At 45.5% G+C, this 23,279-nt stretch overlaps 1 protein-coding gene across 4 annotated transcripts in view; it reads right to left on the bottom strand.

Annotated features, from left to right (window-relative positions):
* Positions 1-23,279, bottom strand: part of Pag1 (phosphoprotein membrane anchor with glycosphingolipid microdomains 1) — a 158,512-nt gene that overhangs the window by 25,156 nt on the left and 110,077 nt on the right. The window contains exon 1 of one of the 4 annotated variants that reach the window (XM_038347552.1): positions 17,239-17,322. The exons of the other annotated variants lie outside the window; for them this stretch is intronic. The gene's annotated coding sequence lies outside the window, so the exon portion shown is untranslated. Of the gene's footprint in view, positions 1-17,238; positions 17,323-23,279 lie in introns of those variants that run through there. 4 annotated transcript variants of the gene reach the window in all.

Raw genomic sequence — 23,279 nt, 5'->3', positions numbered from 1 at the left:
TAAGGACACTGACTGCCACAGAGCATGGGCTGAAGATGCATGGGGAGTCTTGGTATCAGTTAAATAAATGCCATGAGAAAAATAAAATCACAGGTCGCCTTTGTAGGCAGCCTGTAGTACCGGGAATCTAGCCCACAGTCCTCTCAAAACACTAGCCATAATCTATGTGTACACTGAGGCTGACTTCAAGTCTCTTTCATTTCATAACCATTACATTTCATGATTCATTACAGGCACAAGCTTGTAGTTCTAGCCTAGGAGACTGAGGCAGGAAAATGGAGAATTATGGTCTTGCTTGGGCTAGGCAGTAAAACGCTGCCCCCAGAACTGTGGAACAAAGAAGGAGAAGGCGTGGATTCAGCACATGCACACATTCCCGACTGTGACTTCCAGCAGCCGTTAACAAAACGCCGGAACCGGGCAGAGCCCCAGACACTCAATGGTGCATACACAGCTACCGCTGAGCCACTTCTGCTGGGGAGAGCTGAAGCTCTTTAAAGGAAATGCCTGTGTTCTGGCAAACCCCACAGAAGGCAGGTTTGAGAGGCTCTGTCTCAGTGTGTGGGAAGCCCGAGGGACTCCAGAGTTAGGACACTCCAGAGCAGGTCCCTGTTGGCAAGGAATCAAAGGCAGTTTCGGTCTGACCCTGCTGGTTTCTTGACTCATACCTCTGGACACTGCTAACTCTGCCACTCTCGTTCCCCAACTACCCACTGTGTGCTAAGCAGGACACATCCAATCACGTCTTGAGCTGAGAAATAGGTCAACTTTGTAAGAAGAAAGTTTCTCAATCAGAGATGTATTTTTGGCCATAAGTAAAAAAAACAACTTAGCATTATATTTCAAGCATGCAAAACGAGAACAAAAGGCTGCGAGTCCTTTCACTTGCACTGTGTTCCATTTGAGACAGCACGCCACCACGATCCCCGCAGCTCGGCTCTGTATAGCGTGGCTGCAAAGACGCCATGGAATTCCTGCAGCTGCACTGCCTTGGACTGATGTGGTGTCAAGCTGAGAACTGTCCTCAATGTGTCAGGTGGATTCCAAAGGCAGTTTGTGCATGTTCACAGGGTGGAAAGCCCCACCACCCACATGCAAGCAACCTTCCAGCAGGGTCAGCTGTCCTCTCGAGATGGGCCAGCTGCCAAGGACAGGAGGTGCCAGCAGAGACAGGAAGAAAACTGCTTGTTTTATAGTTAAGACCAAAGATTAGCCATGGGAAGACCTGAGGGAGCTGGGATGATGCTGACAGTCCCATGGCCACATGTATGACTGGTGGCCAACCAAGTCACCTAGTAAAGAAAATTCAGGGAAGGAAGAGGGGAGACCTCTGTGCCCAGCGTTGCAACAGGGGCATCCTGTGATTGAGGCAGATGAGACATCGAGAGCAGACCTGGGAGTGTGGATAGGTAACGTGCATATGCATGCGTGTAAATATGAGCGTGGAAGCCAGTGTGGACATCAGCTGTCTTTCTTGGCCGATTTCTATCTTTTCTTATCTTTTGCAACAGTCTCTCCCTGAACCTGGAGCTGATTTGGCTAGGCTGCCTGGCTAGCGAGCGCCAGGGATCCTGTTCCTGCTTCCAGAGCCCTGGAGTTACAGACACATGCTGACACACCTGGCATCTTGGGGTGCTGGACATCCCAACCTAGGTTCTCATGCTGGTGAAGGACACACTTTGCTGAACCAGGGAACTTCTTAGGACGTTTTTTTCCTGCTTTCTTACCCTGTCTACGGTTGGTCAGAGGGAACACGATGAAGAGTGGCAGACATGTACACGTACATGTACACGTAGAAGATATGTGTCTACATGTTTAATACTTGGAACAGAAGATCTAGGATGAAGGATAATGGCACCTGAAGGTGCCTCCCAGAATCTCTCTCCTCCACCCTTCCAAGTCCTGCTTTGGAACACCTGGGACATGTGGGAAACGTGATGCCCGGACCCGATCCTCACGTCTTCTGTTGAGGGCCTGCTCGTAGCAGGTCTGACCTGAGTGATAGAGAACGAGACGACAGCAGGGCAAGACAGTGTGTCACTTCCACACAGGCTGTGGAAACTACAGGGTGACAACAGGGTAGGACAGTGTGTCACTTCTGCACAGGCTGTGGGAACTACAGGGTGACAGCAGGGTAGGACAGTGTGTCATTTCCGCACAGGCTGTGGGAACTTCAGGGTGACAGCGGGGTAGGACAGTGTGTCACTTCTGCACAGGCTGTGGGAACTACAGGATGACAGCGGGGCAGGGCAGTGTGTCACACAGAGATGACAGCGGGGCAGGGCAGTGTGTCACTTCCTCACAGGCTGTGAAAACTACAGGGTGACAGCGGGGCACGGCAAAGTGTCACTTCTGCACAGGCTGTTGTGTAGACTGTGAGGTTGGCGCTGTGACTTGGCTCTGCCCAGGATCTGCAGCACAGCGTGTGATCTGCAGGTCCCCATTACCGCTGAACCTCCCAGCTAGTCTCTCTGAGCAAAGGTGCCCTCCAGAACCTCTTTCCTTCACCCTTTCCCAATTCTGCCTGGCAACACCTGAGACATTTATGAGCTCTGATGCCTTGAGTTGACCCTCAGATCTTCTGGTATAGATTTTGAGTGGGAGCCCACAATCTATGTTTTTATCATGCATGCTAAGGGATTCCAAAATGAGAGGCCTTTGAAGAACACAGGCCTGGAGGATGTGAGTCTTACAGCATCCCTCCCATCCACACAGAGCAGCTGAAGCACCCTGTGTCTGCTCCTGCCCACCCCAGCTCCTCAGGCAGGGACACGACTCATATATGCACTCTCAGTCAGATTCCGAATGGCACAGTGTGGATGAGACCACTGGTTAATACGCTAGATATTTGCTTATCTCCCCAATGGGGACCCCAGGGAGGTCACTCTTCAAGTTTTCAGCAGTCCAGAATCACTTAGCACTGACACGGCTGTAGGTAGGGAGCTCACTCTAGAGGGCGAGGGAGGGTTTGTGGGGGAGCAGTTTCTACATACAGTATTATTTTTCTAGGCTTATCCTAAAAAATGAAAAGTATACTCCCACTGTGTGTCCCACGGGCAGAGAGGGGAAGCTCCGGGGAGTCCTCAGGGAGACTCTGGAGGCCAATTGTGCTCCCGGGAAATCTACGTAACTAATGCGGTTATAATACCTAACAAACTGAAGCAAATCCGATTTTGAACATCTTCACAGCTAATGCAAATCACGCCTTTCCCCCCAAGATCTTCCATCTTGTCTGTAAAATGAAGAATAAAATGGAGGTGCTGCATTAAGAGCGTTTGTAAAAAGTCTTAGGAGTCTCACAAGGCAAGTTCTATGTTTTGGGTAAATGTCACAGTAGTTCCCAAACAGAGGTGTTGTGCTTGAAAGGCCACTGCCACAGTGTCAGGGCTGGTTCGTAAAGCCGAACCCAAGAGCTGAGGACAGCCCTTTCCCTCCACCGGGTTTGAAGCGCATGTTCCCAGGCAGTCGCTACGGTCACTTCACCCACAATGCCCAGCCTCTATGGAAAGGGAGAAGAAGAATCATTCAGCCTTGTACTCACCGCCCTGCGCTGTGTCTTCACTGTGGAAGGGGAGTGCTGTTGGTTACACTGAAGGGAAGGGGTGACGGGCGGTGTAGGGGAAACTCAGAGTGGGGGGTGCGTATTCTAAGATGTACGCCATGTCCTCCCGGAGTGTCAAAGTTAGTTCCATTAATTTAACAATAGAGGAAATGGTTATTATTGGAATGTAAGTTATTATAGAGAGCTTTAAGCCAGAGGCTAACGATGGCTTGGAGGTTAAGAGAACGTGTTGCTCTTTCAGAGGCCCCAAGTTTGGTTCCCAGTGCCCACATCTGGTGGCTAATACCCACCTGTTACTCCAGCTCCAGGGGAATCAGGCGCCTTTGGCTTCTGCAAACATGTACACTCACATTCACGCACCTATGTGCATGCACACGCACACGCACACACACCTAAACATAACTTAAAAAAAAATAATACGTAAGTCAGTCATGGTGGTGCACACCTTTGATCCCAGCACTCAGAAAACAAAAGCAGGCAGATCTCTGTGAGTTCAAGGCCAACTTGATTTCCAGAGCAAATATCCACAACAGCTGTGACTGTCTCAAAACAACAACAAAATCCAAGAATCTCCCATGCCCCTGACCCCCCAAATTAAACAAAAACCCAACCAAACAACGGAACCACATGAGAACTCAAAGAAGCTTTACTCAGGTAGTCAGGAATTCACCCTTTTCTGCCCTTGAAGCTTTGCGTGGTTCAGCCTGTGTCAGGGAGGGGCACAGACCGGCAAGGTGAGTGCTATGCCTCCCAGTGGCGAGAAGTGTGCATTGCACAGCTGTGTCCGAGGCTCTGGGAAACACGGTGGGGAGAGACCTCACTTGTCTCATGGGTCTCTTCCAGCAGAGTGTATTTATGAAATGACACGATATGTTTTCAGGGACAAATGAGAAGTCACCCCGGAGCCGAGTATGGTGTTACAAACCCCAGCTCTGACGAGGTGAAGGCCATAGGATTGCTTGACTCCAGGATTTCATGACCAGTCTGAACAACACAGTGAGACCCCCCCTCAAAAACAAAACCCCCAACATCCCTCTAAAAAAGAATTCTTAGCTATGAAGGCAAGGTAGCTATTGATACTTAACAATCCCTACTGGGAAAGGAATTTATATTCATCATGTTAACTTTATGAGTTAATGATCTAAGCCAAGTGACTTTATCCTGCTCTTGTTTGTAAGCTATTTATGATTACTGTACCCTAAGCACGTGATTCCACCATAAACTAGAACAAGTCAGGCTTTCCCACATTCCATTCCTAGGCCTTTCTCCAAGTTCTTGAAATTCTACTCATTTTGCTTCCTGTTAGCTTAGCACATTATACTTTATCAGGAGCAAGTGAATTCCACTACTACTCCATACCACAGAAGCATTCTGCTTCCTCTTGCTGAGAACATGGGGAAGAGTAATGCAAGACATGCTATTGTTCCAAGCTGAGTCTGCAGCCGGGGTTCATCCATGATGCCAGGGCTTATGATCTCAGAATGGTTCCCGAATGACTAATACTTCCTCAAAGACCATATCAGAATACTCTGGCTATCTGGATTACAAAGGGCAGATGATGAAATGTTCATCTTTCACATTTCCTAACAGCGTGTACTTCGCCCGACACCCTTCATCCTGCTTTGCTACCACTTGGGGTGGCTTTCAGGAGCTGCAGGGCATCGTCCTGGCCCTGCTGAGGGGGACGCCACAATGCTTCAGTCTCGTGTCTAGCACCTTCCTACTGTCGTGAGCTGGGAGGTCTGGGAGGCAGCTGCTTGATCTATGAATTCATGACATGAGTATTCTGTGTCATAAATAGTGGTTTTGGGTTAACATATTTAAATAAGAAGCTGACAGGATTTGTTTATCTAAATTTTTGGTAAAACTATTAATGAATGATATTGTTCTATTTGTGGGGTCCAGGAAGCTTTCTGCCTCTGTGTAATAAATACTTAGTGATCTTAGAAATGGAAGAAGGTTTTCCCATCCCAGCGAATTGCTTGCTTCTCTTTATAAAAACTAAATGATACATATAAAATCATATTGCTTTTATTTCCTTTTTGCTTTTTCCTTCACATGGCTGGCTGTAAGCTCACAGTGTGTAATTATCTTCAATTATAGCAATTATCTGAGCCTGGCTCTTTCTTCCTTCCCTCTGCAGCAACACCAATTACTTCACACCGTCAGAAGAAACTTTTATGTGTCTTTATTATAACTTCACTTTTCTGAGCCGATCTTAACCTCCAAGTAATGCAGGCAGAGCTGGTTTTGTGTGGTTGGGAGGACTGCATGTGGCCTTGCTGTGCTGGGGAAGTGCTCTACCGCTGAGCCACAGCTTCACCACCTTTTACTTAGTTGCTCAGGCTGGCCTTGAAATTGCTCTGTGGCCTTGGCAAGCCTTGAGCTGTGATCCTCCTGCCTCACCTCCCATGTAGCTAGAATCACAGTTTGAATCACCAGGTTCAGTGGAAGCATTTTAAAAAATTTTCTTCAGTGCTGGTATTTGAGCCCAGGGCCACAGGCATGATGAGGAAACGCTATCACCCAACTGTGCCCCAGCCTTCTCTTTAGCATTTCAGACAGCATCTGTTGGTTACACAAATGCTAAGATTATTTCTCGGATTTAGCCCGGGGTGGGGGGGGGATGCACTCTAGAGGCTGAGGTTTGTATCCTGAGCTCCACAGTTAGCTTAATGTCAGTCTGGACTATATGGGGAGATGCTCAAAGATCCAAGACAACAAACCTCAGCTAGCTGTCCCTGAAAGGCTGCTGTGAACCGTGCAACTAATGGTGGAGAGTCATTCCTTTGGCTAGACTGCTGGTTTTCAAGCTTAATTACATAGAAGAATAACTCGAGACCCTTCATAAGATACTAGTGTTCAAGCCACATGCCCCATGGGATAGAGCAGGTCACTAAAAATGTTCCCAGGCACTGGAATATATAATAAGGGTTGAGGATCGTGGAGCTAAACTGTTCATTTATATTACTATTTTTTGAGACAGGGTTTCTCTGTACAGCCCTGGCTGTCCTGGAACTCACTCTGTTGACCAGGTTGGCCTCGAACTCACAGACCTCCCTGCCTCTGCTTCTGCCTCCTGCACACTAATATTAAAGGTGGTGCACCACCACCACTTGCAGTCTAAATGTTTTTAGCTCTCTATCTGCAGAATCATCTGTGTGCCTGGTATCCCAGGAGACTAGAAGAGATCATTGGGTCCCCTGAAACTGACAGTTGTGAGCCTCCATAAGGGTGCTGGGAGCCAAACCTGGGTGCTTTGCAACAACAGCAAGAGCTCTGAGCTGTGGAACCGGCTCCCCAGTGCCAGTATTGTACAGCTCTTAACTATCAAATGCTGCTTCCTCTCAGTTGTTTCCCATGTTACAAGAACATTGGCAAAAATAGGAAGGGACAAGTAAGACACACTGTTCACCCATACATTCTTACCATGCAATCCCATAAACAAACTTTGCTCATATGCTGATGTCCCTTCTCATGTGGGGGTGCACTCAGTAAAACCCATCGGAAACAGCAGTATGTTTAAGCAGAAAAAGCATCTAATACTTCTGGTCTGCCAAAGAGCGCTCTACACAGTGGCGGTTGCTTCCCCATGCCATCGCTCCACTGATTGGCTGCGAAGCTCATTGATGCTACCCACTATTAGAGAGAGTTGGGCTGCATAGCACTAGGCTGGGACATGATCCAAATTTAGCATCTGAAGCATTGATTCTGCTGAATACATGCAGCTTTCATGGCATTATCAAACTGAGTGATCCTCAGTTGAGCCACTGTAAGTGGAGAATGTTTATATGCTTAAAGCCCAGCCCCAAGCACAGCCTGCGTCAAGCCTGGCCCAGAACGGGTATCTAAGTTCATGGCAAAAATACTTAGAATCTCAACATAGAGATTTAAGCCATTTCCCCCAAAATTTATTTGAATTCTTGTGTATGGGTGTTTTACCTGCAGCATGCCTGGGTACCATGTGTGTGCCTGGTGCTGGCGGAGGACAGATCCCCTGGAACTGGAGTTCCAGATGGTCGTGGGTCGACATGGAAGAGGATACAGTGCTCTTAACCCAGTCAGCTCTCCAGCTCCTTGAGCCGTGATGTATTGCTGCCATCTCTCTATATTTTTATTTCTATACATTTCTGTATCTTCCAAAAGCCTAATCTCAAAATTATAAGGCTACACATAAGTTGGTAGATACATTATAAAGTATATTCTAAGACAAAAATTTTCAACAAGAAATGAGTTCAATCTTAGGGCTTTCTATGGCTTCGAAGCTGGATGCTGCTGTTTTTAGGTTGTGCGTCAAAGCCGACTAAAACACATTAGTTATTTATTCGCATGCGAAATGATCTAAGGTCCTGAGAGGTAGAGGGGGTGCTAGAAATCAATAGAGTATCTTGATAATAAATAACTTTTCTTGGTGCTTTAGGCCATCTTAGCTCTTCTATTGATCACCATTGCTGAAGTTCAGCTCAGTTTAACAAGCCCTCCTTGAGGATTTACCATCAGCCAGGTGAACTGGACTTTCTGCTCCGAGCTGTGTTTCTTCTCCCTGTCCATAACCTTCCATGTAGTTTTCTTTCTAGATTTGACCATATTGGGCATGCCCTCACCTTTGAATTTTCATACTGTTTTCTCAAATGATCACCCTTCAGGGTATTGAATAGCTGGTTCCCCTTCATTTTTCTATTTTACTTAAACGTGTTTTTCAGAGCTGCCTTCCCTGACCTGCCTGCTGCCTGTGCCGCTCAGCTAGACTGTTTTCAGTCTGCTCCCTGCAGACCCGCGTGTCCACTGCGGCACGGGTCCTGCCTGTCTCTGCAGCTCCACCTCCACGCCAGCACGGTAAACACTGACACAGCGAGCGAATGCCTCTCTCTGCAGTTTTACCAAGAACAGCACGAAGTCCTGTCCTGAGTTCTCTGCGACAGAAACGACTAATGGCTGATAATAAACGCGCATGCTCGGTTGCAATGTTAACTTATAGTTCTCCATGCAATATGCACATGTTGGGATTTTAATTAGCTCCACAGTGCCAGCTCCCTTTGCAGAGAAGACAGTTTGCATCCGGGACCTCTCTGACCTCTAGCTGGCTCTCAGCTTCTGCCAGAATGAGCTCTTCCATTCTGTGTAACTTGCTATCTTGACCATTTCTTTCCATTACCAGCTGAAAGCGGAGACTCCCACTGCTCTGTTAGTATTTTTCTAGAGTGCTTGATTGGAAACACACCATATGTATTTGGCTGAGGGCCCTCATATGCCAAGGTAAAGTCCTTAGGTGACTTGCTATTGTTTACTCCCATACATGGCTGGCTTTTGATGGGAATTTCAGGACAAAAACACTCTATTCAATATTAGCAGACTAATCACAGTCCAGGATTTTTTGCCTGTAATGTAATCCTTATATTATTACCAACATGATACTGAGGGTACTGGCCAGAATCTTCAGACAAATCCACGGACACATGGCTACCACTATTTTGAGGGGCTCCTGTTTGGTCTAGACCCACCCTTTCAGCCACATTGATAACACACTTTTCCAGCTTCCCACACACATGTGAGTTTACACAGCACTCTAACCCAGTGGTTCTCAACTGTGGGTCGGCCCCTTGACAGATATCTATCTTCAAAAATATTTATATTACAATTCATAACAATAGCAAAGTTACAGTTATGAAGTAACAACAAAAATAATTTTATAGTTGGGGTCACCACAACATGAGGACCCGTATTAAAGGGTCTCCGCATCAAGAAGGTTGGGAAGCACTGAGAGTTTAATCAGTACCTTCAGTATTTCATTCTTCTATCAAGCATAGAAAAAAATGAACAGCATTTAATGGTATTATCAAAAATCAGCTACATTTGTATCTCATGCAGCATGCATAGCTCAGTGCCCTTCCCCAGTAAATCATAGCACCCCTGCTGCTTCCCTTGCGGACTTAATACAATCTTCTTCTATTCAACACACACTGAAAGGAAAAATCTGCACGTTAGCACTCAAAGCAGTTGATTCTGATATTATGATGTACAACTTATCATCTTAAATAAACACAAAACATGAAAAACCATCAGATTTCTGCATTTGCAGATTTTTTAAATACGCTGGGTTAAAAATTATACTTATTTTGTGACCTCCATGGCATGCTTGTGGAGGTCAGCTTGTAGGAATTACTGGTTCTCCCCTCACCTTGTGGTTTCCAGGGGTCAATCTCAGGCTGTCAAGCATAGCGTCTATGTCTTAAGCATCGAGTAGCCTTGGTAGCCCTCTATACACTGAGCTTTTAAAGGCAGTAGATCCTTCTGACCCCAGTGAGTAATCCCATCATGGTAAGAAGAGGTACAGATAGAGACTGTATTGTGCGACATGAGAAGATACGCTGGGCCTGTGCTAGAATGTGCAACTATAGCGGGAATCTGAACCGCTCAGAACTGTGGATCTAACCAGCAGCCCTTGACCATTCAAAACTCTAGATCTAACCAGTAGCCCTTGGACCACTCAGAACTGGATCTAACCAGCAGCCCTTGGACGGCTCAGAACTGGATCTAACCAGCAGCCCTTGGATAGCTCAGAACTGGATATAACCAGCAGCCCTTGGACGGCTCAGAACTGGATCTAACCAGCAGCCCTTGGACCGCTCAGAACTGGATCTAGCCAGCAGCCCTTGGACCACTCGGAACTCTAGATCTCACCAGCAGCCCTTGGATGGCTCAGAACTGTGGGTCTAACCAGCAGCCCTTGGAGGGCTCAGAACTGGATCTAGCCAGCAGCCCTTGGACCGCTCAGAACTGTGGATCTAACCAGCAGCCCTTGGATCGCTCAGAACTCTAGATCTAGCCAGCAGCCCTTGGCACTACTGCTTTATTAATTCTCGGACTACAGCTAAATGACCATTACGGAGTTTGCCAACTCATGTGCTTCCACATTTTCAGAGCAGTCTCCCGAGACTTCCAACTACGGGAAAATATCAGGCCAACTTCTGGACATGTATCTTGCGTTATAATTATCTGTACTGTCCTCTGTGCACAAGCATCAAAGGCAGAGGTCCAGCAAACGGAGGACAACACGCTGTGGTCTTGTGGTTTATATAAGGAATATCCCCACATGCTGATGTGCTTGAACACTTGCATCCTAGCCGGTGGTACTGGTTTTGAAAGTCGTGGGACCTTTAAGAGGTGGAGACTTATTGTAGAAGGTAGGTAGGTCGGGAGGCTTTGAAGCCCAGCCCCACTGGCTGCCCTCTGTCTGCTCCCTGATTGAGATGTCACCCCTGCTCTTGCTACCATTTCTTCTCTGTCACTGTATTATTTACCTTTTTTTATGGCTGTGATAGAACACATGACCAGAAGCAACTTAAGAGAAAGTTGATTTTGGCTTATATTTCAAGGAGAGAGGCTTATGGTGGCGGGAAGGCATGGTGGCGGCAGCAAGGAGCCAAGAGATCATAGTGATCTGGAAGTGAGGTGAGGGCATCAATCCCCCCGAGCCTTCCCCTGGTGACACACTTCCCCCAGCAAGGCTATGTGGTCTAAGATTCTATAACCTTGTCAAACAGCACAGCCAATAGGGCACCAAGTGCTCAAATACGGGAGGGTGTGAGAGACATTTCTCATCAGAGCCACCAGCATGATGGAATTTTATCTTCTCAAACTGTGTGACCCAATAAACTCCTCCCTCAAGTTACCTTCTGTGGGACATTCGGTAGCAGCCACAACAAAAGTAGCTAATATGGATGGCAGTCACATCAGGAATGGGTATCTTTGCAGCTTGAATCCTCTCCCCAGCCTTGGCTCTTTCCTTTACTTTGGTCTCCAGCATTCTCTTGTGTGTGTTATTTACAACCCTGGCTTCAGTTCCCAGCACATTGCCTTGATGCCGTTTGGATGCCCACTGAGGCTCTGGTGTCTCCCAGGCTGGACTCTTTATCAGCCTTCAGTTAGCTACACTAGATTGAATCCTAGCTTGCCCTGGTTTCTGCCTTTCTGAGCTTATCCCCTACCTAATACATCTTCAAGCTCCTCAGTGTCATCATCTTTTACACTATGTGACAGTCTATTTTCTCAATGCAGAATGGTTTCTGCATTCCCAAGGCTGCATTCCCTTGTTCAAGCCACCAGCATCTTGGCACCGAAGAAGCCTTCTGGCACTTAAATTCATATTGCTGCCCCCAACCTCAGCCAGACAGATATCTTTCAGTGGAAAGTTGGGTCATACCAGCTTCACAGCCTAGAGCCTTTAATGTTTTCCCACTGCTCAAGAGATAAAGCAAAGGAAATCGTAAGCAATCTGCTGCTTCCTGAACGTTTTGCCTTTTGCACACTCCCTTACACCACCCTGCTCAGTTACAGCCTGCCACTCCCCCACCACTTCCTGCATCTCTGGAACTTCTTCAGCCCACACCAGCTTTCCCCAGCTCCTCGTTGCACCACAGCCGGGGAAGGGATCTACGGTAAAGGTTACTGGCGGTAGCTTCCGCGGTTCCCTTTCACAACACCATGTTTTCTCATGCCCACATATACATGTGACATAGCCAGACTGGGTGACACCCCTATCAGGAGATCAAACCCACGCCAGGAGGCAGCGTCTCGTCTCTGGTTAGCATGCAGCTACCTCACTCCTGTCACAGGTGATTAATCTTGCCAAATCTGGATCCTCTGGTTTGGGTTTGGTTTTAGTTTCTGTTTTCATAATTAATTGGAAAGTATGAGGCTAGGTTTGAAGATAGAATCCATTTGGACTATTTCCTTAAAAGATGGTTGAGTAAGAGGCATGTAATCAAATGTTACAGAACTATTAGAACACAAAGGATTTCTTCATGTTGACTCTGTATAAGGCTGATTCCACACATGTACCTATGTGCAGCGTTTGCATGGGTGTACACACATGGAGCTGAGGATGTCTGCTCTACATCTGTCTGCATTATGCCATTAAGTCAGGGTCTAACACTGAGCCTGAAACAAGGCCAGCAAATCTCAGTTATCTTCCTGCGTCTTCTCCTCGCAGTGCTGGGTTCCTGGCACCCATGGCCATGCACGGGTGGACAGAAAATCTATTAGTTTTACTTATTTTAGACTGTTCAGTACATTTAAGTTTATCACTTAATATTTACTTATTGAATATATTTTAAATGGTTTTTACTGAGCTATATATTTGCCTGCAAATTTCAAGATATCATTTTTTCCTGTTGTATAGTACTCCATTGTGTAAATGTACCACATTTTCCTTATCCTGTCTTTGGTAGAGGGGCATTTAGGTTGTTTCCAGGTTCTGGCTATGACAAACCATGCTGCTATGAACATAGTCAGCACATGTCCTTGTGGCACGATTGAGCATTCCATGCACAGCTTTATATGTGGGTGTTGAGATCCAAACTCAGGTCTTTGTGCTTGTGCAGAAAGTGCTCTACCCACTGAGCCATCTTTCTGGCCCCTACTTCCTACTTTTTGTGGCAGATTATAAGGAGAAGCTGACAATCACAGCATCACCCAGAAAAACAGTATTCAACAGTGCTCAAGGGGGATACAGATGGAAATGAGATCTTGACCCAGTCAAGTGTCCTGAACCACTCACTCACACACACACACTCACTCACCCACTCACCCACCCACCCATTCATACACTCCCTCACACACTCCTGTACTCTCACACTCTCTCTCTTACTCACTCACCCACCCAGTCACTCATGTACTTACACACTCACTCACAAACACCAAGAGCCAGCCTGCTCTGTGCCCCTCACCCACTAACGTAAGACAGTAAGCTGACCTTTGCTCTTTGCTTTGAGGACTACGTCAACACTATCAAACATTTCTATAGCTTGTCCTTTTCGAGTAATTCAGCATTTGAAGGTTGATTAATTTTGTTTTAAAACTATCCTAAGTATTTATAAAAGGGATCAATATGACAGAGAGATGGAGTGGCAGAGACTCCCACCCAGGGGACAGCACTATCCCTCTGCTGTTGATGATCTCTAAAGTCTATACTTCCTGCTCACTATGCATTTGGATTAGAAAACATGGGTTTCTACCAAGTGAACCTCTGGTCAATAATCCATGAGGTCACAGACTGGACAGCACAAACCCCAGCTCCCAGGAGGCAACACCAGCAAATAAGTAGCCCTCTTCCTCGCTGCTGTTAAACGTCAGAACTCATTATATATCTTCTCTCTTCTTGACAGTAAAACCATAGTATGGAGGAGGATGAGAGAAGAAAAAAGAAAATACGGAGATTTGACTTGGATGGCTGTGGAGTAACAGTTGGAGGAGGAGATGGGATTATTCAACACCACCCTTACTAGATGCTGGGTGCCACTCTGGGCATGGTACATGCCTAGAATTCTAGCACATAGGTGTTGGATGTAGGAGGATCATGAATTTATGGCTAGCTGTGGCAACATAGTATATCTGAGTATATACTATATAAATCTAGACTATATGAGGCCTGTCTCAGAGCCGGAAGGAGGGAGAAGGAAGAAGCAGAAGGAGAGGAAGGGAGGAAGGGAGGGCGGTGGGAGAAGGAAGTAGCAGAAGAGGGAGAGAGGAGGAGATCTCTAAAGGTGACAGTAGAACAGGGGTGAATTGCTTAATATGAGTGTGGAAATGGTAGCTCTGTGTGTGTATGTGTGTGTATGCACACACGTGTGTAGGCGCACCCATCCCTGAAAAGGCCAGAAGAGAAGCATGAGCATTTATATTTTACCAGCTACCTAAACCTTAGGGAATGGACCACTCACTAAACTCAAGGATGGCTTTCATCTGTACAGCTTCAAACAGACTTCAACATATGCACTTAATACAAAGTGTTAATACTGAAAACTTTATTTCATCCAGGGATCCTGGAGATCTAGTTCCAGATACTTGCATCTAAAAAAATTACTTACAATCCTTTTAGTAATTTAACATATTTGTAGGACTTACGAGGGTAAAGTTCTCTTATCTTGGGCTCATCATTCTATATGCCACTTCTAGTTTTGTAAACACATGTCAAAAATATGGATTTCCCCTTAAAGATGTATAAATAGACTCACCCAGTTTAGAATCTGAAGCCCAGATGGCCTACCAGTATCAACAAAAGCTCTTTCCTTGCCAACATGAATTTTACAAACCAGAAATCACTGTCAGGCTTGCAGAGCAGACAAAGCAGTACTGTGTTAGGTGCTCCTTTACGGGGCCCATAAAACATTATTTTAAAAACAAACACTAGATGTTCAGAATGAACTCTCTCACCAGGGCACCGAAGCCTTCCAGATGACTGAACCGCGTGCCTCTGTGGCTCCACTGGGAAAGGGCAGTAGAGGCAGATGAGACTAGTGGGTTTTAAAAGCAGACGCTAACCCCTCAGCACACGCCTGTGCTGGGTAGCTTTGAACATCTGACTCCAAGTCCCTTTTCTTTCTGATACCCTGAGTTTCTGGGATTCAATATCTATGTGGTTGCTGACACTCTACAGATCACCAACGTAATCAACATAATAGAACAGCCACTAGGTGATTGTTGGTGCAGAAGGAGCTGAGACAAGACCTACAGCTTCGGACTCCCCTCTGTGGCCTGGAGAGGTGCATACGGAATCTCTTAATCACGCTGCTCCAAGGACTTTGTAAAATCACAAGAGAAACAAAATGCTCAGTGTTTGACAGCTATGCCAACAAGAGGAAGATGCAGGCCCTTCAGGCAGCCTTGGCACTTCTGGAAATGGTGGTTTGGGTGAACCAGGCTGGGGTTAGTGGCAGAGATCCCACCACATGACATGTTTTAAAATTCTCATCATTATAAAAGAAAGACTCCTTAATGAATCTGCTGTAAATTCTACAGTATGCATTCATGTGTTGTGTGTAGAGGGGTGTGTATGTGCACACGTGTGTATGTGTATGCGCACCTATCCCTGCAAAGGCCAGAAGACGATGTTAGGTCTTCTATAGCTCTCTGTCTCATTCTCTTGAGGCAGGGTTTCTCACTGACCTTGGAGCTTGCTGTTTTGGCTCTGTAGAAGGCCAGCAAACCCCAGTGAGCTGTCTCCAAGCCAGCCTCCAGCACTGAGGTCACAGGTGCACATGTAGCTATCCTAGACTTTATCTGCTGCTGGGGAATCCAGACTCTGGTCCTCACCCCTGTACAGAAAACACTACCCACGGAGACACATTTCTGGTCCTCTATGCATTTCTTAATAGCCTTTGATGTTTTATTCATTTCAAAACAGGCAGATTTTTTTCACCCCATCACTAATTAGGCATTCTAGCCTTCGCTCAATGAGAGGCATACGATTTGTGTGCAATTTTTGGATCAATCTGGAACTATGCAGGCCTTAAGAGGTTTGATGAAAATACAATAGTGAAATAAATCAATAAAGGTTTATTAAGGGGCCAGGTTTTGAAATGGGTTCTTACCCATTATGAAAGACCTTTGATAGTTTGGGAGATGAAATACCACATTTTATTGTTTCTGGTTCTTTCTCTGTGTTGACTGCCTCCAAGATCCTGCTGGCCCCATCAAATGACAGCCCCTGACCCTGAACTGAGCTGCACAGGCTCTCAGAGCAACCTTCCTTATCTATTATCCTGCCAGGTGGAGAAGGCTGCAGGACACTTGACTTTCCTGAGTGCACCTTAATGAGGGCTCAGCTGATACTTTTTAAAAAGAAAGCAGAGCTCACTGACTCTGCACCCATAGCAGGGGACCTGCACAGGACCAAACTAGGCCCACTGAGTGTGGGGAGAGCCGTGAGGCTTGGGCAGTCTGTGGCTCCACTGGCAGTGGGACCCTAGTGCTTGAAGTGGTGTCTAGGAGCGCATTCTCTGTGGAGGGAGACCTTGCTCAGCCTAGATATGGGGGTGGGGGCTTGCTCTTGCCTCCAAGTGTATCAGTCTTTGTTGACTCCCCATGGGAAGCCTGACCCTTTCTGAAGAGTGGATGGGGGTGGGTGGGGTAGGGGAAGGGTGGAGCGGGAGGAGGGGAAGGAATGAGAAAAGACCGTATTAAAAAATTCTTCAAAAAGGAATTTGGATGAAGACCTGATTTTTAATACATCTAAGAAAAGGTTAACAGTTTTCAAGTATTGAACAATTTGCCGGGTGCTTTGGCACTCAGAGCCTCATGTATAAGAAAAAAGAAACTCATTTAACTCATCCTTCATGGGTTTGTGAGGTAGGTGGGAGAGATCACAGATGGCCCAAGCCCTTCCCTTCCTGTATCCTCTCTGCTTGTAATGCGATTTTGTATGTAGCTCTTTCCAGTGAAAAGCAGTTGTTTCTCTACTCTGGCTGGTGTTTTGATTCCCTTCTACCTATGCAAAGCAGCAGGAGCAACAGTATGTCCATTCTGAGCCTTCCAGCAAGCTGGGCATGCTTCAGTGCCCAGAATGAGTGTGCACAGACTTGGGCCCAGTTGCCCAGGTTTCTCAAGTCCAGTAAACCTCTGGACTCAGAGAGACATAGCTGGGTGCAGGAGGATAGTGGGCTTGTATAAAACCCAGGGGGTCAGACCTCTGAGCTCAGAGAGACATAGCTGGGTGCAGGATGACGGGGGGGGGGGTGAGGGAGGGCTTGTGTAAAACCCAGGGAGTCAGAGATACCCAGGTAAGCTAGCACAAACAGAAAGGGCCTAGAACCAGGAGCTAAAGAAGTGTCTGTCTGCGAACTGTCAAGTTGTGGGGTGGTTGTTACACAGCAAAAGCTAACAGACGCACTGCTGACCTCTGCATTGAACACGGGCACTGCTGCTTGTCCACGTCCAGCAGCTGGCACACGGCGAAGTCTATCATCAGGTTATCACATCCGACATAGGGCATAGGCTTTCAGGTCGCATTAAGTCCAGACTTGGGAGCCCATATGTAGTGTCCTCTGCGTCAGGTTAGACATGCTTCGTGTGTCGGAGGACTGCACAATTCCTGTGTCTAAAGAAACTGCAACTTGGGTCTTGTTCTTGCTATTCTTAGTACCTGAAATGAATTTTCTGCTTTTGAAATCTGCTCAGATGTAACCACTTCTTGGGACTCTCATAATGTTTGAAGAGAGAATTCCTTTTTCCTATCCTCTGGGTGATAGTGAAAGCAGCACAGCTGCCCACTGTTTGCTGTCCTGGCCTTTCACAGCGAGCTGGCCCGTCCAGTGCCTTTCATCAGGAGATGGAATGTGCTTGTCCATCTCCTGAACGCAGACTGACTGCTTGACTTGCTTTGGCTAGGGGACACAGCACAAATATCAATGTCTCAGTTCTGGGAAGTCTGAGACATCTTGTATTCTCAAAGCAAAACTTCCAACAAGCTTTCCTGTCCCACTGAGGGATTCAAAGAGCGGAGCTCTGTCAGCTAGTGTGTCTCAGCTGAAGCCCAAGTATGGGAGAACATCCCAGCTAGAAGGAGCTAAGCCAGACTGACAAGGGTATAGACAGACAGACACACAGACAGGTGCACACGCACGCATGCACGAACGCGGGCGCGCGCGCATGCGCGTGCGCACACACCCACCCACACCAGCTGAGTGTTCCACAGGATAAAAAGCCAGAAAAATGGTCACTCTAAGCTTGTGCTGACACAATAGACAAGGGTTTTTACTTTTTCTAGTTTACTTCAGGTATAAGAGATCATTTGTATTTTTGTTTTAAGCCTTACTTTTGATTGAGTTTTGAGTTCTTTTGTTAACAAAATGAACAGATGATATGACAAACTAGTCAGTAAGATTTGTTTCCTAACAAACCAGAACTCTGGATTTCTCTCCATAATGGAGGCTCTGGAGATTGAGCTTGAGGCCTCATGCTGGAAGCCGAGAACTGTGGCTTTTTAAGAGTAAGATCATCGGTAGTGTGGGCTCTGACATTAGCAGGTGCTGCTCACTGTCAGTTGCTAGTGACCCTATGCCGGAAGGAAGGTGACGAGCAGAACAAGGAAAAGCTGGCTTCACACGAGAGCCATGGCTCCAAAGTCAGGACCACATCTCCCGCGTCTAGTGTCTACTGAATGGAGCGTAGGGTAAGCCACAAGCTGCAGTTTGTTGGAATGCTGGCAAGTGTCTTTCTCTTTGAAACTATGTTCCTCCTGCTTCCCCAGCTCAAGCCACAGAGTCACATACAGCAGGAGCAGTCTGTGATGGGGCCACCTTGGAGGGGTTTTGCTTTATCAACTCCGGTTGCCCATTAGAAACACCTGGGAGCTTTAAAGAAAAGCCCGTGGAGACTGGGTTAATTAGTTCTGGGGTATAGATTGCATGTGGGGACACTAAAAACCTGTGGGTGACCTGAGCAGTCAGCCTTGCACGGCTACCCTTCCCTCACCGCCACTACGGGATTTAACATCTCAGGTAATTATAAGAAAACCTCTTTAATATGCCTGTAATCAAAACTCGGCACCGCTGTACAACAACTGGAAGATAATTTCCTATACTAGATAATGACAGGCTCCAGAGGAATTAAGAAATAATTACTAGATAAGGAATGCCCCTATGATTAACTCTAAGCATAATGTGAACCCAAAATGTCCTAAAAGCCCCCAACATAAATGGACATTCAAGATTTTATTGACCTAACTTAAATAACACATAGCACTGCAGATTACATTAAAAAACACACCAAAGCAAAATATCATTTAAGTGCATAGTCTAAAAGCACATTAATCTAAACTCTTTCTCTGAAAATATCATCACTCTGTGAATAAAGTCATCCTATCACAAATGAAGCTACAATGTGGTATTTTAGAGTGATTTTAATTTTAGGTTCAGATTCAACATGGGAATGTCAAAGAAAGCGGTTTCACCTTCCTGGTGTGTGAGTGACTCTCACATGTCACTAGTGTCACTTTCAAGATCTTAACTGTTTTTGGATAAGAGTTCAAAAGTGCCAAAATTACAAAGAATCTTGTTATAGAGTATACAATATATACAAATCACTTTAATGTCAACATTTCATCCTTAATAAATTCTGTGGCTACATTTACAAATGCACTTCTAAGATAACATTCTGAATCATAGGACAAACATTCCCAGACCTGACTCCACAGACAGGAAACAAGGTCAAGAGACAGACCAGGGGTGCTCCACCCCAGTGTCTGGGAATCATGCCTGGATATCTGTGTCTGCGTCCTCTCTCCGGCATCGGGAGAGTATTCCACTGCACAAAATCAGGCTGCAGGACTAGAGCTAGTCCCAGCCTTTGCTGAATGTCTGTTTTGCCAACTTCTGCATGTTTATGTTCAGTGGAGGATTTCAGTGAGGGCAGAAATGATCACTTTCTACACTGGTTCTTCTTACAAAGTGGGCTGAGGACGAGTACAGCAATTTACTATGTCAGCTTAAAAAACTATCTGTTCTACTTTTTCTACCCCATTGCTAGATTCTTATATTAGCATGCTATAATCTATAAACTAACATTGGCACACTGTTATCATTTAATTCATATTGCTTAGAATTTATCTAATGTTTCTGAAGACAAGAGTCTCATTCTGTAGGCGTGGTTGGCCTTGGACTGGACGCAATCTTCCTGTTTCCATCTTTCAAGTGCTGGGACACAAGGGTTCTCGTGATTGCCTTTTTGTCCCAGGACCCTTCCCAGGAGGGCACTGCATTTAGTTGTCTCTCTTCTCTTTGAGAGATGGGGAGGAGGGAGAAAAGGGGAAAAGAATGGGAGGTGCACTCGCTCCTCTGGGTGTGACAGGGAGGGAATAAATGGGCACCAGTATTTCTCCCCTGGGGTAAAAAGGCTGCAGTCCTACAGATTACTCTCTCCTGTTCTCTTCTATGAAGGAAAAAGGCACATGTTAATGAAGTAATCCCAAGTCTTAATTATGAGACATACACCGTGGGCAGGAGAAAGGTTAAGTCAAAAAGAATGTGACATTTGGAAGGACCCGACACGCGGTCTCCGATTGTTAACACGGATCATCAAAACCTAAAAAACAAGGGATAGGACAGAGTGGAGGAAACAGCAGGCATTTCACACGCAACCATGATACCACTGTATCATTTGCCATCACTGGCTTGAGGAAGTTAGGTTCTTAAAGCCCACAGTGATTCGGTGATTTTTTTTCCCTGCCAATGTTTATGTAAAACACTTCCCAAACAAGACTGATTCATCTGACTCTGACGTGAGTTGTCAGGTCACAACAGAGAATGCTTAAAGCGTTGGTGTCCCATATAGAGATGTCAATCATTTTACTCTGAGTGATGCTGTACTGTAAATGGGAAATCCAAAGGCTAAAAACATCCTCCAGGTTGCCGAGCATAGCACTTTAACATCTTTTCTCCCCAGTACTAATGAACTGTTCTTTCAAAGTTTGAAAACAACAACTAGTTATAATTCCAGGAAATGCTGTAGTTTACTTCAGTTAGTGCAATCTAAAAGATACTTTACTGAATGGGCTTGTCTCTTGCTGTCCTGCCCAATGAATACTTCTTTAGATACCAACTTTGTTCAACAGTACTGTGACGACAGGTGGGCTTTAAATTAACAAGGAGAGTCAACTAACCTTCTAGGAAGAAAGGGAGTCCAAGTTAAATAATTCTGAACTTCGTTAGTGGTGTTTGAACGCAATAGTAGACGTAAGTTTTATCTACTATGATGGAAGAAATGAATAGAGACAGAATTTCAAAACTGATAAGCCTGCCAAATAAGGAGATCCTAACAACACCCTAGTGCCCAAAGACATAAAGGAAGGAAAACTAAGATATTTTAATGGAATGTAGAAATTCTTGGGAAATGTTTTTATGATAAAAAGAACAATAAATGGAGAAGTATCACTGGTTTCTGATTGGCATTTCAAAAACATTATGGGTCTCTCTGTCAATGTAGAGAACATAAATAGTGTAGGGATTTGCAAAGATATTTAAGGTCATTATTCATCTGAAGAGGTGACTCCTTGGAAGAAATCTCCAGGAGACTTGGCATGGATGGGGTAGTGGTGTTGTGAGCATAGCTTCATGAAATTTTCTTTAATAAAATGACTATCCCAGTGAACTATCCCAGATTTCCTCTGCAACTGATTAGGCCTCATATCCAATTACAATTTTTAAGAGGCTACCTGTTTTTAATCAGTCATCCATTATACAGATATAGTAATAAAGTAACTGTACTTGATGGATATAAGAATGGCAAGATTTGAGTTGGGGCTACGGCTCGGTGGAAGAACACTTGCCTCACCTGTGTAAGACCCTGAGTTCAATCTCTGATGGTGCAGAAACACACACACACACACACACACACACACACACACACACACACACACAAACATAACCTGTGATTTGGGGGTTGGAGAGACGGCTCAGGGGTTAAGAGCACTTGCTGTTCTTTCAGAGGACCAAGGTTTAATTCTCAACACCAAGTTGGGGGATAAGAGCCACCTGTAACTCAAGTTCCAGGCATCTGGAACCCTCCTTTAGCCTCCATGAACACCAGGCACACATGTGGTGCATAGATATACATGCAGGCAAAAGGCTCATATACAGAAAGGTAAATAAATCTTAAATCTATTTTGTAATGGAATGTATAACTTGACAAATTAAAATACCCTTTAAAAAAGATTTATTCTATGAGCATGAGTGCTTTGCCTGTATGTATGTCTGTGCACTATGCGCATGCGTGGTGTCTGAAGAAGTCAGGAGAGGCTTTGGACCCCTGCAACTAGAGTTAAAGATGGCTGTGAGTGGCCATGTGGTGCTGGAAACTGAACTTGGATCCTTTGCCAGAGCAACAGTGCTCCTAACCACTGAGTCATCTCTCCAGCACCACCAAGCATTTTTTAAAAAATATTTATTTATTTATTGTGCATACAATATTCTGCCTATATGTCTGCAGGCCAAAAGAGGACACTAGATGTCATTACAGTGGTTGTCAGCCACCATGTGGTTGCCGGAAATTGAACTCAGGACCTTTGGAAGAGCAGGCAATGCTCTTAACCACTGAGCCATCTCTCCAGCCCTCCACCAAACATTTTTGAAATGTTAATTGTGGTACATATTCTTGGTTTAGGAACTAAGAATGTAATTTTAAGCTACATTTAATATCTCATGATACTAAAATAGATAAAAGTTGTTTATAATAACTATCATTATGGTATCTTGAATTTGGACAAAAATATTGAATTTACAAAACTTTTCTGTGGTTAATAACAAAATAAAATAACCTGGAAAAAAGCTTTTGGCACACACACATACATATCCAATTAATTTTCTTTGACAAGCTTACAAATATATAAAATGCATTCTGGTTCCTCTCACTCCCACCCTTTCCTAGGTCTCTCCATCCATGTCAATCCTCTTTATAAGTGACTTTTTCACATTCATGCTTTTGTGATGTTTGTTTGTTTTTTGAGACAGAGTTTCTCTGCCTATCCATGGCTGTCCTGGAACTCACTCTGTAGAGCAGGCTAGTCTCAATCTCAGGGATCTGTCTGCCTCTGCCTCCCGAGTGTTGTGATTAAAAGTGCGCACCACCACTACTGGGTCACATTTTGTGCTCTATCTGCCATCTGTTGAGTTTAATCAGTGTGCCCATGGGTTCATCAGTCAGCAGGGTGGGTTATGGGCTTGTGTGCCCTCCCTGATATGTGCGTCCCTCATGATCTATGACTGAATGATAATACGCTTGATGCAAGGTGCAATGCAAGCAGTTATGAGTGCTGTGGTGGCTGCTGATTTAGTTGTGCATGGATTGTGTTATTACTCTCTCTCTTCCCAAAGTTCTGAGAACTACGTACAATCTCTGAGCATGTAACTGCAGAAGGTAATGTGGCGAGAGCAATGTCTCCTGA

The sequence above is a fragment of the Arvicola amphibius genome, chromosome 11, assembly GCF_903992535.2.
Source record: "Arvicola amphibius chromosome 11, mArvAmp1.2, whole genome shotgun sequence".
Classification (NCBI taxonomy): Eukaryota; Metazoa; Chordata; class Mammalia; order Rodentia; family Cricetidae; genus Arvicola; species Arvicola amphibius.
The sequence above is the reverse complement of the archived record's forward strand: the minus strand, read 5'-3'. Positions and strand labels throughout refer to the sequence as shown.